The following is a 14,375-nucleotide window of genomic DNA, read 5'->3' as shown; positions in this document are numbered from 1 at the left end:
TCTGAGAGTAAGATCTGCTAAGTTTGAGGCAACCACGGTGTAATGGAAAGAGCCCTGGATTTAGAGGAGACCTGGGCTTGGGTTCCAGTTCTGTTGGTTTGACCTTTCTGACCTTTTGTTTTCTTGCTTATGAAATGATGGAAAGAATATGTAATTTAAGAGATGGAGAGAGAGAGAGAATGTATTTGAAATGATGTCATAAACTCTAGAGCTCTGTACAAAGTGTGAAGTGACCTGTGAAGGCAGCCCAGGAGAACCTGACTTAATCAGAGACAGAGATTCCAGTGTGTTCAGACAGTGGGAGCATCTCCTGTGGGGGAACATGGTGGGACATCAAGACCTCCAGCCATCCACTCGGGCTGGGAATGAATTCTTCAATTTCAAACTGGGTTCACTGGCTTCCTGGAAACACCAGCTGAGTTGCATAAACCCAGGGCAGCCTATCTGGGTGGAATTGGGGTTCCTAAATCCACTTGTTTACCCAGTTTGGGCACAGCAATAAGCTGTGGATTAGTACTACGGATCACAGTGGGGTACAAGGAGGCAGAACAAGTAACTGTCCAAGTGGTGTGACTCAGGGGAACCCCCGGGAAGCTCTCTGGCCAAAATGGCTTCCCTACTGGCCTCTCCCCAGTGCTTGAAATTCCTATATTACTCCATCTCTTTGATGGGGTCTGGCAGTCCATTTGGAATAAGAAAACTGTGACTAGAGTCTGTTATTATTAACTAAGTCTCCACAGAGATCTTTGTTTTCCTTCCCACAATAGCAATAACAATAGCAACAACAGCAACAATACCAACAACAGCAACAACACAGCAGCAGCAACAACAGCAACAACAGCAACAGCAACAACAGCAACAATAGCAGCAGCAACAAGAGCAACGGCAGCAACAAGAGCAACAACAGCAACAGCAGCAACAACAGCAACAACAGCAGCAGCAAAAGCAGCAGCAACAACAGCAACAGCAACAGCAGCAACAACAGCAGCAGTAACAGCAACAACAGCAGCAGCAAAAGCAGCAGCAGCAACAGCAGCAACAGCAGCAGCAACAACAGCAACAGCAACAGCAGCAGCTACAGCAACAACAGCAGCAGGAACAACAGCAGCAGCAGCAGCAACAACAGCAGCAACAGCAACAACAGCAACAGCAGCAGAAACAACAACAGCAACAGCAACAACAGTAGCAACAACAACAGCAACAACAGCAGGGAACACTCGTTCAGACTTGTAATAGTGCAGCTCCAAGAAGTTTACACGCATAACTCATTTAATCCTCGTCACAGCCTTGTAGGCTTGGTGCTATCATTATCAGCCCCATTTTATAGAGGAGGGTATTAAGACACAGAGGGTGACAAGTTTTGTTTTGTTTAATATTTACTTATTTATTTTTGGCTGTGTTAGATCTTAGTTGCGGCACACGGGAACTTTTCACAGGGGCATGCAGGCTCTTTGTTGTGGTGTGCAGGCTTCTCTCTAGTTGTGGCGCCCAGGCTCCAGAGCATGTGGGCTCAGTAGTTGCGGTGCGTGGGTTCAGTAGTTGCGGTGCACAGGCTTAGTTGCTCCGCAGCGTGTGGGATCTTAGTTCCCTGACCAGGATTGAACCTGTGTCCCCTGCATTGGAAGGTGGATTCTTAACCACTGGACCACCAGGGAAGTCTCAAGGGTGACAAGTCTTTCCCAAGGACATATAGCTAGTAAGTAGCAAAGCTAGAATCAGAATCAGGGCAGTCTAGCTCCAGAGTCTAATACTTAACCACTAAGCTGTTGCCTATATATTTGTGGCAATGGAACACAGTATGCAACAGTTTCCTAGTTCCCTGTTAAAAACTGGTCCCCAATCCCCACTTTTATTGGAGAGATTGTGTTTGCTTTCTTTTTAATGTTATTATTATAGAATAGGGGGAAATAACCCTCCCCTCAGTGCTCCCAGGGAAATAGTGATTAGATGTCATGATTTAGCCCATAAAGTCTCCTCTGAAGAAAGCAAAAAAGAGGCCAAACCTCTCTTCCCCTTCCCCCCAAAACACTTTGCTCTCTTTTCAGTGGTCACCCACTTGTGTGGACAGCAGCTCAGGGGCAGGTAGAAGATGGCCCCTGTCTCATCTGCCCCCAAAGACCCGTGAATGGAGCCAGTTCTGAGCCCTGGGCCATTTATATCATTGAAGGCAGAGGGCGAGGGAGAGCCAGGAATATCCAGGATTCTTGGTGGTCTTGTTTCAAGAAATAAAAAGAAGCTAAAGACTTTGGGCTAGTCTCTCCCTTTTTGTGTCCCTTAATTTCTATCTAATTGTAATTGAAAAACATCAAAATAAAGTGGCTCTGCAGGGGAAGGCACGCCTAAATCTGGCAGATTCTGAAATACTTGGTCCTTGTATTAGTTAGGGTTCTCCAAAGAAACAGAGCCAAAGTATATGTATTAAAAGGTACTTATTATGAAGGATCAGCTCATGTGATTATGAAGGCTGAGAAGGCCCATGATCTGCTGTCTGCAAGCTGGAGACCCAGGAAAGCCATGGTATGGTTCTAGTCCAAACCCAATGGCCTGAGGACCAAAGGAGCAAATGATTTAAGTCCCAATCTGAGTCCAAAGGCCCAAGAACCAGGAGTGCCAACTTCTGAGGACAGGAGTAGAGGGATGTCCCAATTAAGCAGAGGGAGCAAACTCACCATTCCGTAGCAGGCCAGATCTGGAATGCAGCCTTTTGCTTGGGAGAGCAGCTATGGGAGGACTTTGGCTGTGATGTAGAATTCCATTGCATGTGTTCTTTGCCGACTGCCTCTTAAAATTACATTTAAGAAGTGCAATCGTGTAGCTGCAGGTTCCTGTAGTCTGTGCAGTTTCATTAGTTTTCTACTGAATGACTACACCATATTTTATTTCTCTGTTCTCCTGTTGATGGACATTTATGCTGTTGGACAATTTTTTGCTGTTATAAATAATGTTGCTATGAATATTTTTGAATTTGTTTCCCGATGCACATGTGCAAGTTTCTTATAGGGTGATGGGTTGATAGCCCACTGGGATAATGAGTTTAAATGTGCAGCCAGTTTTTCAACTTAGGGAATAGAATTGCTGGATTGCAGGGTATATGCATCGTTAACTTTATTATATGTGCTAAATTGCTCTCCAATGTGGTTTTACCAGTTTAAACTCTTCCAGCAGCGCATGAAGGTACCCATTTTCCAACAAACTCAAATTTTACATTAAAATTTTTGCCAATATGATGAGTCTAAAATGCTGTCTCCTTTTTATTTCAATTTGCATTTCCCTGATTACTGGCAAGGATGAACATGTTTACATATGTTTATTGGCCATTTGTCTTTCCTCTTCCTTGAATTGTCTGGAAAATGTAAAACAATATAGGAGACAGTTCCCATTTGCACAGGACATGCTGCATGTGAAAACATAATTGGACCCCGATAGGCCTTGATGGTTATTTAAGTAGGATTTATTCAATTTAAGTAAACTTAAGTGAAATTTATGAGGAACTAATAAATTTATTACATTTAATAAAATATAAGTAATCATATTTGTCTTTTCACATTAAAAAGAATGAAAAACTACTAAAGTTCTGAGAAACTTGAACACTGATTTTTTTTTTTTTAGAAGATGTTGGGGGTAGGAGTTTATTAATTAATTTATTTACTTTTGCTGTGTTGGGTCTTCGTTTCTGTGCCAGGGCTTTCTCTAGTTGTGGCAAGCGGGGGCCACTCTTCATCGCGGTGCGCGGGCCTCTCACTATCGTGGCCTCTCTTGCTGCAGAGCACAAGCTCCAGACACGCAGGCTCAGTAGTTGTGGCTCACGGGCCTAGCTGCTCCGTGGCATGTGGGATCCTCCCAGACCACGGCTCGAACCCATGTCCCCTGCATTAGCAGGCAGATTCTCAACCACTGTGCCACCAGGGAAGCCCTTGAACACTGATTTTTGACAAAAATTTCCTACTCTTTAGATTTCTGATTGTACAGTCAGACTTCAATAACACAAACCCATTTTTCATTAAATGAACACATTCTAGATTCTAATCATTTCACGTAAAAAGAATGGAATGCTTCTAACAATAAGGATATAATCTTAATTTTTAGGTTGTAAAGGAAAGGGACTTGACAGATAATCATGCCTGGGCACTGGTGGCTGGGTGTTCTGCTCAGTGGTTCCGAAGCTTCAGTGTGGGATACAGTCGCTCACTCCAAAGACTTATTTGTCCAAATACCAACAGCCCTCCTTTATCCAGTCCCAGAGTCTCCTAAGGCTCCTTAGCTCAGAAATATCCGAAGCAGTCAGAAGAACCATGATGCTATTTGTGGTTTTAGATCGCCCTCTTCTGGCCAAAGCCTAAACTTGCACCGTGAAAGTAATTCACTTTCCACTGCATACTATAATTATTGATAAAATGTTTCTCTATTTCTACTTTTGTAACCTAAACTTCCCCAAATATGTATAACATGTAAAGATTCATAATGAACATATTTTATCTATTATCTATTTTCCTGTCTACCGTCTAATCCAACTGTCACAGGCAGATAGGCACAGATAGTAGGTGATAGAAAAAAGGAAAACAAACCAAGCTAAGTCTTTATGACATGGAAATCCCCTCAATAAGGTATTTTAAAGTGTTATCAATTGATAATTTACCCTTGACCTTGATGTATTTACTTATATTCCATTTATTCTGTACCTTTTAATCCTGATATTTATCTAGTTCTCTGAAGTGATTTTTTCCTCCTGAAAGTGAAGTTGACTAAGCCCAAATCACAAAATTTATTATATCAGCCCATGTTTCTTTCCTTTCCTTTCCATTTATCCCTCCACTCCTTCCTACCATTCCTCCTTTTTTCCCTCCTTAAAAAAAACTCTTATAATTGCTTAAATGAATTTTAGTGCAATGCAAGGAATATTGGGGAACCCCAATATGGGGAAGATGATAGTCATCCATAATATATTCAGAGGGTTTCTCTATTTTTTATAATTGAAATATAGTTAATTTACAATGTTGGGTTAGTTTCAGGTATATAGAGAAGTGATTCAGATATGTGTGTGTGTATTCTTTTTCAGATTCTTTTTCATTATAGGTTATTAGAAGATATTGAATATAATTCTCTGTGCTATAAAGTACATCCTTGTTGTTTACCTATTTTATATATAGTAGTGTGTATATGTCAATCCCAAACTAATTTATCCCTCCCTCCCCTCTTTCCCCTTTGGTAACCATAAATCTGTTTTCTATGAGTCTACATCTTTTGTAAATAAATTCATTTGTATCACATATGATATTTGTCTTTCTCTGTCTTACTTCACTCAATATGATAATCTCTAGGTCCATCCATGTTGCTGCAAATGACACTATTTCATTTCCTTTTTATGGCTGAGTAATATTCCATTGTGTGTGTGTGTGTGTGTGTGTGTACCACATCTTTATCTATTCATTTGTCAATGGATATTTAAGTTGCTTCCATGTCCTGGTTATTGTAAATAGTGCTGCTATGAACATTAGGGTGCATGTATCTTTTCAAATTGGAGTGTTTGCTGGATATATGCCCAGCAGTGGAATTGCAGGATCATATGTAACTCTATTTTTAGTTTTTTAAGGAACCTTCATACTGTTCTCCATAGTGGCTGCACCAATTTACATTCTCACTAACAGTGTAGGAGGGTTCCCTTTTCTCCACACCCTCTCCAGCATTTGTTATTTGTAGACTTTAATGATGGCCATTCTGACTGGTGTGAGGTGATACCTCATTGTAGTTTTGATTTGCATTTCTCTCATAATCAGTGATATTGAGCATCTTTTCATATGCCTGTTGGCCATCTGTATGCCTTCTTTGGAGAAATGTCTATTTAGATCTCCTGCCCATTTTTTGATTTTTTTTTTTGATATTCAGCTGTATGAGCTGTTTGTATATTTTGGAAATTAAGCTCTTGTTGGTAGCATCATTTGCAAATATTTTCTCCCAGTCCGTAGGTTGTAATTTCATTATGTTTATGGTTTCCCTTGCTGTGCAAAAGCATTTAAGTTTAATAAGGTCCCATTTGTTTATTTTTGCTTTTGTTTCCTTTGCTTTAGGAGGTGGATACAAAAAAATATTGCTGCGATTTATGTCAAAGAGTGTTCTGCCCATGTTTTCCTCTTGGAATTTTATAGTATCTTGTCTTATAGTTAGGTCTTTAATCCATTTTGAGTTTATTTTTGTATGTGGTGTTAGAGAGTATTCTAATTTCATTCTTTTACCTGTAGCTGTCCAGTTTTCCCAGAATCACTTATTGAAGAGGCTGTCTTTTCTCCATTGTATATTTTTGGCTCCTTTGTCATAGATTAATTGACCATAAGTGCATGAGTTTATTTCTGGGCTGTTTATCCTATTCCTTAATCTATATGTCTGATTTTGTGCTAGTACCACACTGTTTTGATTACTGTAGCTTTGTAGTATAGTCCTAGGTCAGGGAGCATGGTTCCTCTATTATTTTTGTTACTCATTAAGTTGAGCTAAGGTTTTGTTGGATTTACTTTTAATTAATTCATTTGTTTGTTTATTCATTTGGAAATAATTGCATATGATGAAAAATTTATGCAATACCAAAATGTATACAGTGAGAAAAGTCTTTCACTTGTCAGCTTTCCTGCTGGGGGAGCAATCTCTAATGTCAATTCCTCAACACATGTATTTTATAAGAGAAACTCTCTGCACATGCTTAACAAAATAAAGAAGAATTTCAGGGTGATGACATATTACTTTCCTCATTTAATAAGAGAAAAAAGCATATGCCCTCAAATGCCCTTCTGGCATTTTCTACTAATCCTTCCTACACACACTTTGAGTGGTTCTTCAAGTGGGTAGGAACCCAGCAACCTCATCACCTGGGAAACTGTTAGAAATGCAAATTCTCAGCCCTCTCCCAGACCTACTGAATCAGAAACTCTGGGGGTGTTTTCCCAAACTCTTCAGGTGATTCTGATGTTTGCTAAAGTTTGAGAACAATGGCATTAGAATATCAATGCCTGAGCCCCACCCCAGACTACTGAACAGAATTACAAAGGTGGGTAGTTTAAATTTTCCTCAGGTAATCCTAATGTACAGCTAGTATTAAGAACTTGGGCTTGCTTAACTGAAGACATCCTGAGTTTCACCTCACCTCAAGCTTTTCTGATTCTTTACCTTTTCATCCTGTTATCATCTGCCTTGGGTGCCCAGTCTTCATTCCCATTTTACAGATAAGAAAGCTGAGAGTCAAAGAGATTGAGTTACTTATTCCAGAAAAGTAACTAGATATTGGTAGAGCTAGGTCTCAAAATCAATGTCCTTGGAATCCCTTGTCAGCGCATTTTCTGTTTGTCATGCTGCCAGCTCTAGTTAATTTGTACATGTTTTCTAAGAGGCTGTAAGCATTTAAGTGACTTATAAATGTCAGTTAGGAGATGACATCTAAATGTAGGGTGAATGAGTGAATGAATACAGGCCCTCTGCTGCTTCAAGTGGGTAAGAGTTCAACCATTTATCACAGACATGCTGATCATGCTGTAAGTCAATCACTGAGCAACTAAACAATGGAAAACCAAAGCTACCAAGTATTCAGAAAAGATGGGGTTAATGGATTTGATGTATAATTACAACATCTGGCATTTCACACTTTTTTGAATGGATTTGAATCTCTAACACTATAGTGTTTCTAAGAGACTTCTCATAATTACCTGTAGGTGCTGTCAATTTTAATTGGCTGTGTCCATCCTGGGTCTTCCTGCCAATTACTTCCTTTTTTTTTTATCTATAAAAAAGAACAATTGGTCCTGTTTTTATTCACATCAAAGACATGACTTTGGGATAGAGGAAGACTCCTCTAAACATGAAAAACTTACCCTTTTACTCCATAAATATAGCAAACATTCAGCTTAGAGTTTTCTTTCTAGTCTAATCCAAAAGTTGCTCCGTTTTTGAATTTGCATCACTTAGTTCACTTAAGTAAAAAATAGATTTCAAGATTGTGGATTTGTAGGACCCAGGTAGGGTATCGTGATTGAGCGTAAGCTCTGGAGCCCAACTTTCTGTGTCTGAGTCCAGCTCTTCCAGGTAATCATGGTGAACTTTTGGGCAGGACATGTAGGTCTGTCAAGCATTGCAAGACCTGATTACTAATGAGATTTATGGGCCATTTATCTTTTTCTTTGGGGCTAATACCATTTCTTTCCTTTGCCCATTTTTCTATTAGATTTTTTTTTCTTTTGAATCACAGTTATTCATATATTCTAAATCCCAATCCTTTGTCAGTTATATTATTCACTACATATAACTTCTATTTGTAGATTTTCTTTTGCCCTCTCCTTATGGAGCCTTTTGATAACTGTAAAATTTATCAACTTTAAAAGAAATGGCTTCTGTTTATTGTATCATTTTAGATGAATCCTTCCCTTTCCTGAATTTAGAAAGTTATTTTTCCTATATTTCTAAAGAGTATGTATTGGTTAATAATTTTGCTTTTTCATACTTTCATCTTTAATCCACCTGGAATTTATTTTTGCATATGCTGTGACATATAGTTTAATTTCATTTTTTCCCATGGGGATAGTCATCCCAAAACTACTTATTGAAAAGTACATTGTTTCCAATGATCTACAATGTCCCTATGTCACATAAGTTTGCATACCTTTCACTTCTTATTCATTCTTGCCTTGGCTACTCTTGATCTTTTACTGTTTTGAAGAATGTCTCTCAATTTGGTTCTTTTTAATGTTTCTTCAGGATTAGATTCTGGGGATACATTTTTGCCAGGACTACTGCAGAAATGATATGTCCTCAATGCATCCTTTCAGGAAGCACATGATATTTATTCCTCCTGTTACTGATAATATAAATATGATCACTTGGTTAAGTTGCTGTTTATCAGGTTTCTCAACTATAAACTACTATTTTTTCCCCTTGTAATTACTTTGAGAATATGTAAGTCTCCTGTTTCTTACCAGACTTTCACCCACTAGATTTAGAAGGACTGGTTTAACCTATGAGGGAAGAGTGATTATCTTTTGTTTCATAGCAATGCATATGTCAGACTATAAGAAGGGGAACCATCAGTGAAAGCCAAATGTACTAGTCAGGATGGGCTAGGTTATGCTTCTACAACAAACAACCCTCAAATCTCAGCAGCTTAACATAACAAAAGTTGATCTATTTTGTTCTCCATGTTCCTTTGGTTGTCAGGGGGTTTCTGCTCACTCGGGGACACCGTCTGACTGAGGTTCATCTTGACACAGGCTTTCATAACTGCTGAGGTAGAAAAAGGTAACAAGGTCAGTTGTGCATTGCCTCTTAAAGCTTCTACCTGGAAGTGAAACATCACCTCTACTACACGTCACTGACCAAAGTAAACCTTCAAGTGGGGGCAGTGAGTACAATCCTATAATGTGCTCAGGAGAGTAGAACTGGAATGGTTGAACAGGCCCCAGGACTCAACACTATATATCCCAGAGTTCAGGTTTTAGCTAAATAGATTGCAGTAAATTGAACTGTTCTCCATTTTTTTCTCTCTTTTGGAAGGCAAAATGTGTTGATATACTCCCTCCTCCCCACCCTCCCTGACTTCAGGCTTGGCCCTATGACTGCTTTGACCAATAGAACATGAGCAGAGTGACAGGATTTCAGCTCTGGGCAGAAGCTTCAAAATCTAGGGCAGGGGACTTCCCTAGTGCCCCAGTGATTAAGAATCTACCTTCCAGGGTCTTCCCTGGTGGCACAATGGTTAAGAATCCTCCTGCTAGTGCAGGGGACACAGGTTCAAGCCCTGGTCTGGGAAGATCCCACATGCTGCAGAGCAACTAAGCCCGTGTGCCACAACTACTGAGCCTGCACTCTAGAGCGTGCAAGGCACAACTACTGAGCCCACATGCCACAACTACTGAAGCCCACGCGCTTAGAGCCCATGCTCTGCAACAAGAGAAGCCACTGTAATGAGAAGCCAGTGCACTGCAACAAGGAGTAGCCCCCGCTCACCACAACTAGAGAAAGCCTGCACATAGCAACAAAGACCCAACACAACCAAAAACAAATAAATTAAAAAAAAAAAAAGAATCCACCTTCCAATGCAGGGGACGCGGGTTCGATTCCTGGTGGGGGAACTAAGATCCCACATGCTGCGTAGCAAGTAAGCCTGTGCGCCACAACTACCAAGCCCGCATGCTCTGGAGCCTGTGCATCACAAGAGCCCACGTGCCGTAACGAAAGATCCCACATGCTGCAACGAAGATCCCGTGGGCCGTAACTAAGACTCGATGCAGCCAAATAAAATAAAGAAATTAAAAAAAACAACAAAAAAAATCAACCTTCAAACTAAACTAAACTAAACTAAAATCTAGGGCACAATTCATCCCAGTGTGTGGAAGTAATCGCCCCTTTGCTATGGACTGAATGTTTGTGTCCCCACCTCCTGCTCCAAATTTATATGCTGAAGCCCTAACCCTCAATGTGATGGTATTTGGAGGTGAGACCTTTGGGAATAATTAAGTTTAGAGGAAGTCATGAAGGCAGGGCTCTCATGATAGGATTAGTGTCCTTATAAGAAGAGGAGGAGACTGGAGCTTACTCTCTCTCTGCCATACAGGGACACAGTAAGATGGTGGCCATCTGTAAGCCAGGAAGAGAGCTCTCACCAGAAGTTGACCATGCTGGCAACCTGATCTTGGACATCTAGCCTCCAGAATTGTGAGACATAAATTTCTATTGTTTAAGCCACCCATTTTATGGTATTTTGCTATGGCAGCCCAAGCTGATTAAAATATCCTTCCTCTACCCTCTACCATGAGAATACCCCAGAGAAAGGCCACTCCTTTATCTTCCATGGGTTCTGGAAAGGGAAGACACGTAGAACCAAGCTGAGCACAGCCCATCTGAGTCCATCAAAGTTGAAGCTGACCTGTAACCCCAAAGAAATATGAAGAAGAAATAAATATTTTTGTTCTTGTAAGCCACTAAGATTTGAGGTTGGTTGTTATCTAGGGTGATGGGAGTAAGACACTCTTTTTGAGTGCAAAATTCACAGGGTTTCAAACAACTCAGTAATCAAGATGAGTGATATTTTTATGCAGTGTTTTCAAAAAGGTCACAATTAATGCAAAAAGAATCCATGATGAACAAAATATCAAAAGTTTGAATAAAGACAAGATCAAAAGTGCAACCTGGCCAAAGCTCACTAAAGGAAAGAGTTTTGATGCAATGAAAACCCAAGTGGAATTTCAGCAAATGGTAATGGACAGAAAACTGCTAAGACATAATATATAAAATGTCAACATCAGTTAGAAACATGTTTCTGAGTTAATGATCCATTATCACATTTCCTGCTTTGTTTTTAGTGAGTTTTAAAAAGCTTTAAACAAATCAAACCTTTTAAACAACAGATTGCAAAAGAAGAGCAAATCAAAAAGAGAAAAAACAAACAAGGGACACATTAGGAATCTAGGCCCAAACTCTACCTCCCTGGAAAGGATTAGGAGCCAATATGGAGGGGAAGGGTGGTATAGGGATGCCCCTCCCCAGCCTGGCAGGGGGAATTCCTTTTATGCTATATGTTTTTCAAAAGCAAGGCTTCTGGACACAAATATAATTCAAAAAGATACATGCACCCCTATGTTCGTAGCAGCACTATTCACAATAGCTGACATGGGGAAGCAACCTAAATGTCCATCAACAGATGAATGGATAAAGATGTGGTACATATATACAATGGAATACTCCTCAGCCATTACAAAGAACGAAATAATGCCATCTGCAGCAACATGAATGGAACTAGAGATTATCATACTAAGTGAAGTCCAAGAGAAAGAGAAATACCATATGATATCACTTATATGTGGAATCTAAAACACGACACAAATTAACATATCTACGAAACAGAAACAGACTCACAGACATAGAGAACAGACTTGTCATTGCCAAGGGGTGGCGGTGGGAGAGGGATGGAGTGGGAATTTGGGGTTAGCAGATGCAAACTATTATGTGCAGAATGGATAAACAACAAGGTCCGACTATATAGGACAGGAAACTATACTCAATATTCTATGATAAACCATAATGGAAAAGAATATATACAAAAAAAGAAAAGATATGAATCACTTTGCTGTATAGCATAAATTAACACATTGTAAATCAACTATATTTCAATAAAAAAATTAAAAACAAAACAAAAAAACAAGGCTTCACTGTAGGCATACCCAGGTACACTATGTATACCCATAGTATGCATAGTATATGTTACAAAATATCTAATGTATGAATGTATTCTACTGCCTGGCTACTTCCTGAGATGGAAAATTCTCTGGTACTGACAGACAAGCAACCAGAAATAGTGGAGTCCCATTCCAACATTGGCCTTAGACTGTATTTCTGGGTTAGTGAAGCTTTGAATTCAGATCTTGATAGGTTCTGGAGCTTGAGACTTTACAGACTCAACTTTGTCATGCAAACCTCCAGAACTATGTAGGGAGACTTCCATCTAACTCTAGAGGCAACGGATAGCTTAGAGTTTGCCTCTAGGTAAGTTACCAACAAACTCCATGTGGTAAGAAGGGATGTTGATGGATATTAGCAAATTTCTTTTGATATGATTCACTTGTGTCTTGCTCCATGGTCTTGACATTCCAAAGGTTTTGTTGGCAACAAATACACCAATGCAGAAAGCACTCTTTGAAAGGATTATGGGCAATAATAGCAAGTACCACATTAAGAGAAAGATGGTCTAGTCTTGTTCGTAAAATTTAGTACAGAGACTCCTTTAACTTAGTCAAAGGAGAATTCTGTTACAACCTTGGACCTGGCATGCACTTCTGTTCAAGGCAAAGGCAAAATGGGGGCTCTGAAAGATGAAGCATCTTGTCATTGTTTTGGGTAGGCTCTTTTGGTTTGGAAGTCAGCTCAAGTAACCAGGGGCAAGGAGGGATGAAAGTTGAAGAAAGAAGATAATTCTGAGGATATACAATGGGGAAATAAAAAAGAAATCTTGAAGTTCATGGGAGCGGGAACTGAGAACCCATCAGGCAACATCGCAACAGCTCTGGGGTCAGATTTCTCTCTCCTTGAGCTTGTTCTCAGCATCTCTGCTTCCCTCATAGCCCCGACACTAGTTTATATAGCTTGTATTCCACTGCGTCCTTTCCATTTCTGCTCCTGTAGCTGACTCCCAGTTTCTCAGTATTTCCTAGTCTAAAAAGGTTTTGAACTAGCTGTTTGCCTCAGTTATTATTCTTATCTTTTGGTATCAACGTCCAGGGTCATCAGGAAGTCTATTAAAAGGGTGCCCTTGAATAAAGTGCCCATAGCTGTCACCTGAAGTGTGGGACAAAGAGGAGAGACACATGGTATAAAATGGCTCCCTGTGTGCAGTTCCTTTAGCAGGGGCTATAGGAGGGGCAGTTTCCTCAGAACTGGATAGGGTTGTGGCAGGCACCATGACGATTCTCCAATATGGTGCAAAGATAAGGTTCTTTATATCGAGGCTGCCAGACCTTCTGGTGATGTGGACACCCCTGTGGGAGCTCCAGGTATAAGAAAGTGTGGGTAGCTTACACTTGTTCAGTATCTATGGCCATTCATATAATGAGACAAAAAGCTCCTGGAAGGAATGATGATGTTAATTCCCTGATTTCACAGGAGTTAAGCCATAGGATTCCTGAGTAAATAAGAAGCCAGGCAAAGCAACTGATTGAGCCCAAAGTCAACTGTATCCTTTCAGGAGCCCAAGGTCCTGAAGATACAAGACCACTCTCTCAGCCTTAATCAAAGCCACTGCTCCCCGAGGGCATGAGACAGCCTTTGCACCAAGCACTCTCCTTTGAGTTGGCTAGTCCTACTCCATACTTCAACGACAACTTCTGTTGAGTTTAGATAGTAATTTTCTGGCTCTTGACTGCCCCCAGTCCATGTTTTGTATGGATTATGACCAAATTCTGTATCTAGGCACCTACCTCAACATATGTGATCCAACAAAACTTGAGTAATCTAAAAGTCTAACTCTGTAAGATTTGTCCGCATACATTCCTATCATGACATGATTACTCCACAATTGTGGAAATGATCATATGTTAAAATATTTAAATTTAACCCTATTATTAACTAGTAAGGAATGAAAAATGAATTGGAAGTTATTACAATTATTGAGTACTTTACATATTATTTCATTTCACATTTACAACCAACCCTATGAGGTACCATTATCTCCGTTCTACATGGAAAGGAACCAAGACTCAGAACAATGAGGTGGCTTTGCTCAAGGTCCCCAGATAGTAGGTGCAGCGGTAAGGTTTTAACCCAGGTTTTGTCTGACTCCAAAGCCCAGTCTTTCCACTATCAATGCTGCTTCTCTAGAGCGGGTTTAAATGAATGAGAAGAGTTGATTATGC

The sequence above is a fragment of the Grampus griseus genome, assembly GCF_964374135.1.
Source record: "Grampus griseus genome assembly, chromosome: 11".
NCBI lineage: Eukaryota > Metazoa > Chordata > Mammalia > Artiodactyla > Delphinidae > Grampus > Grampus griseus.
Note: the sequence above shows the minus strand (reverse complement) of the source record.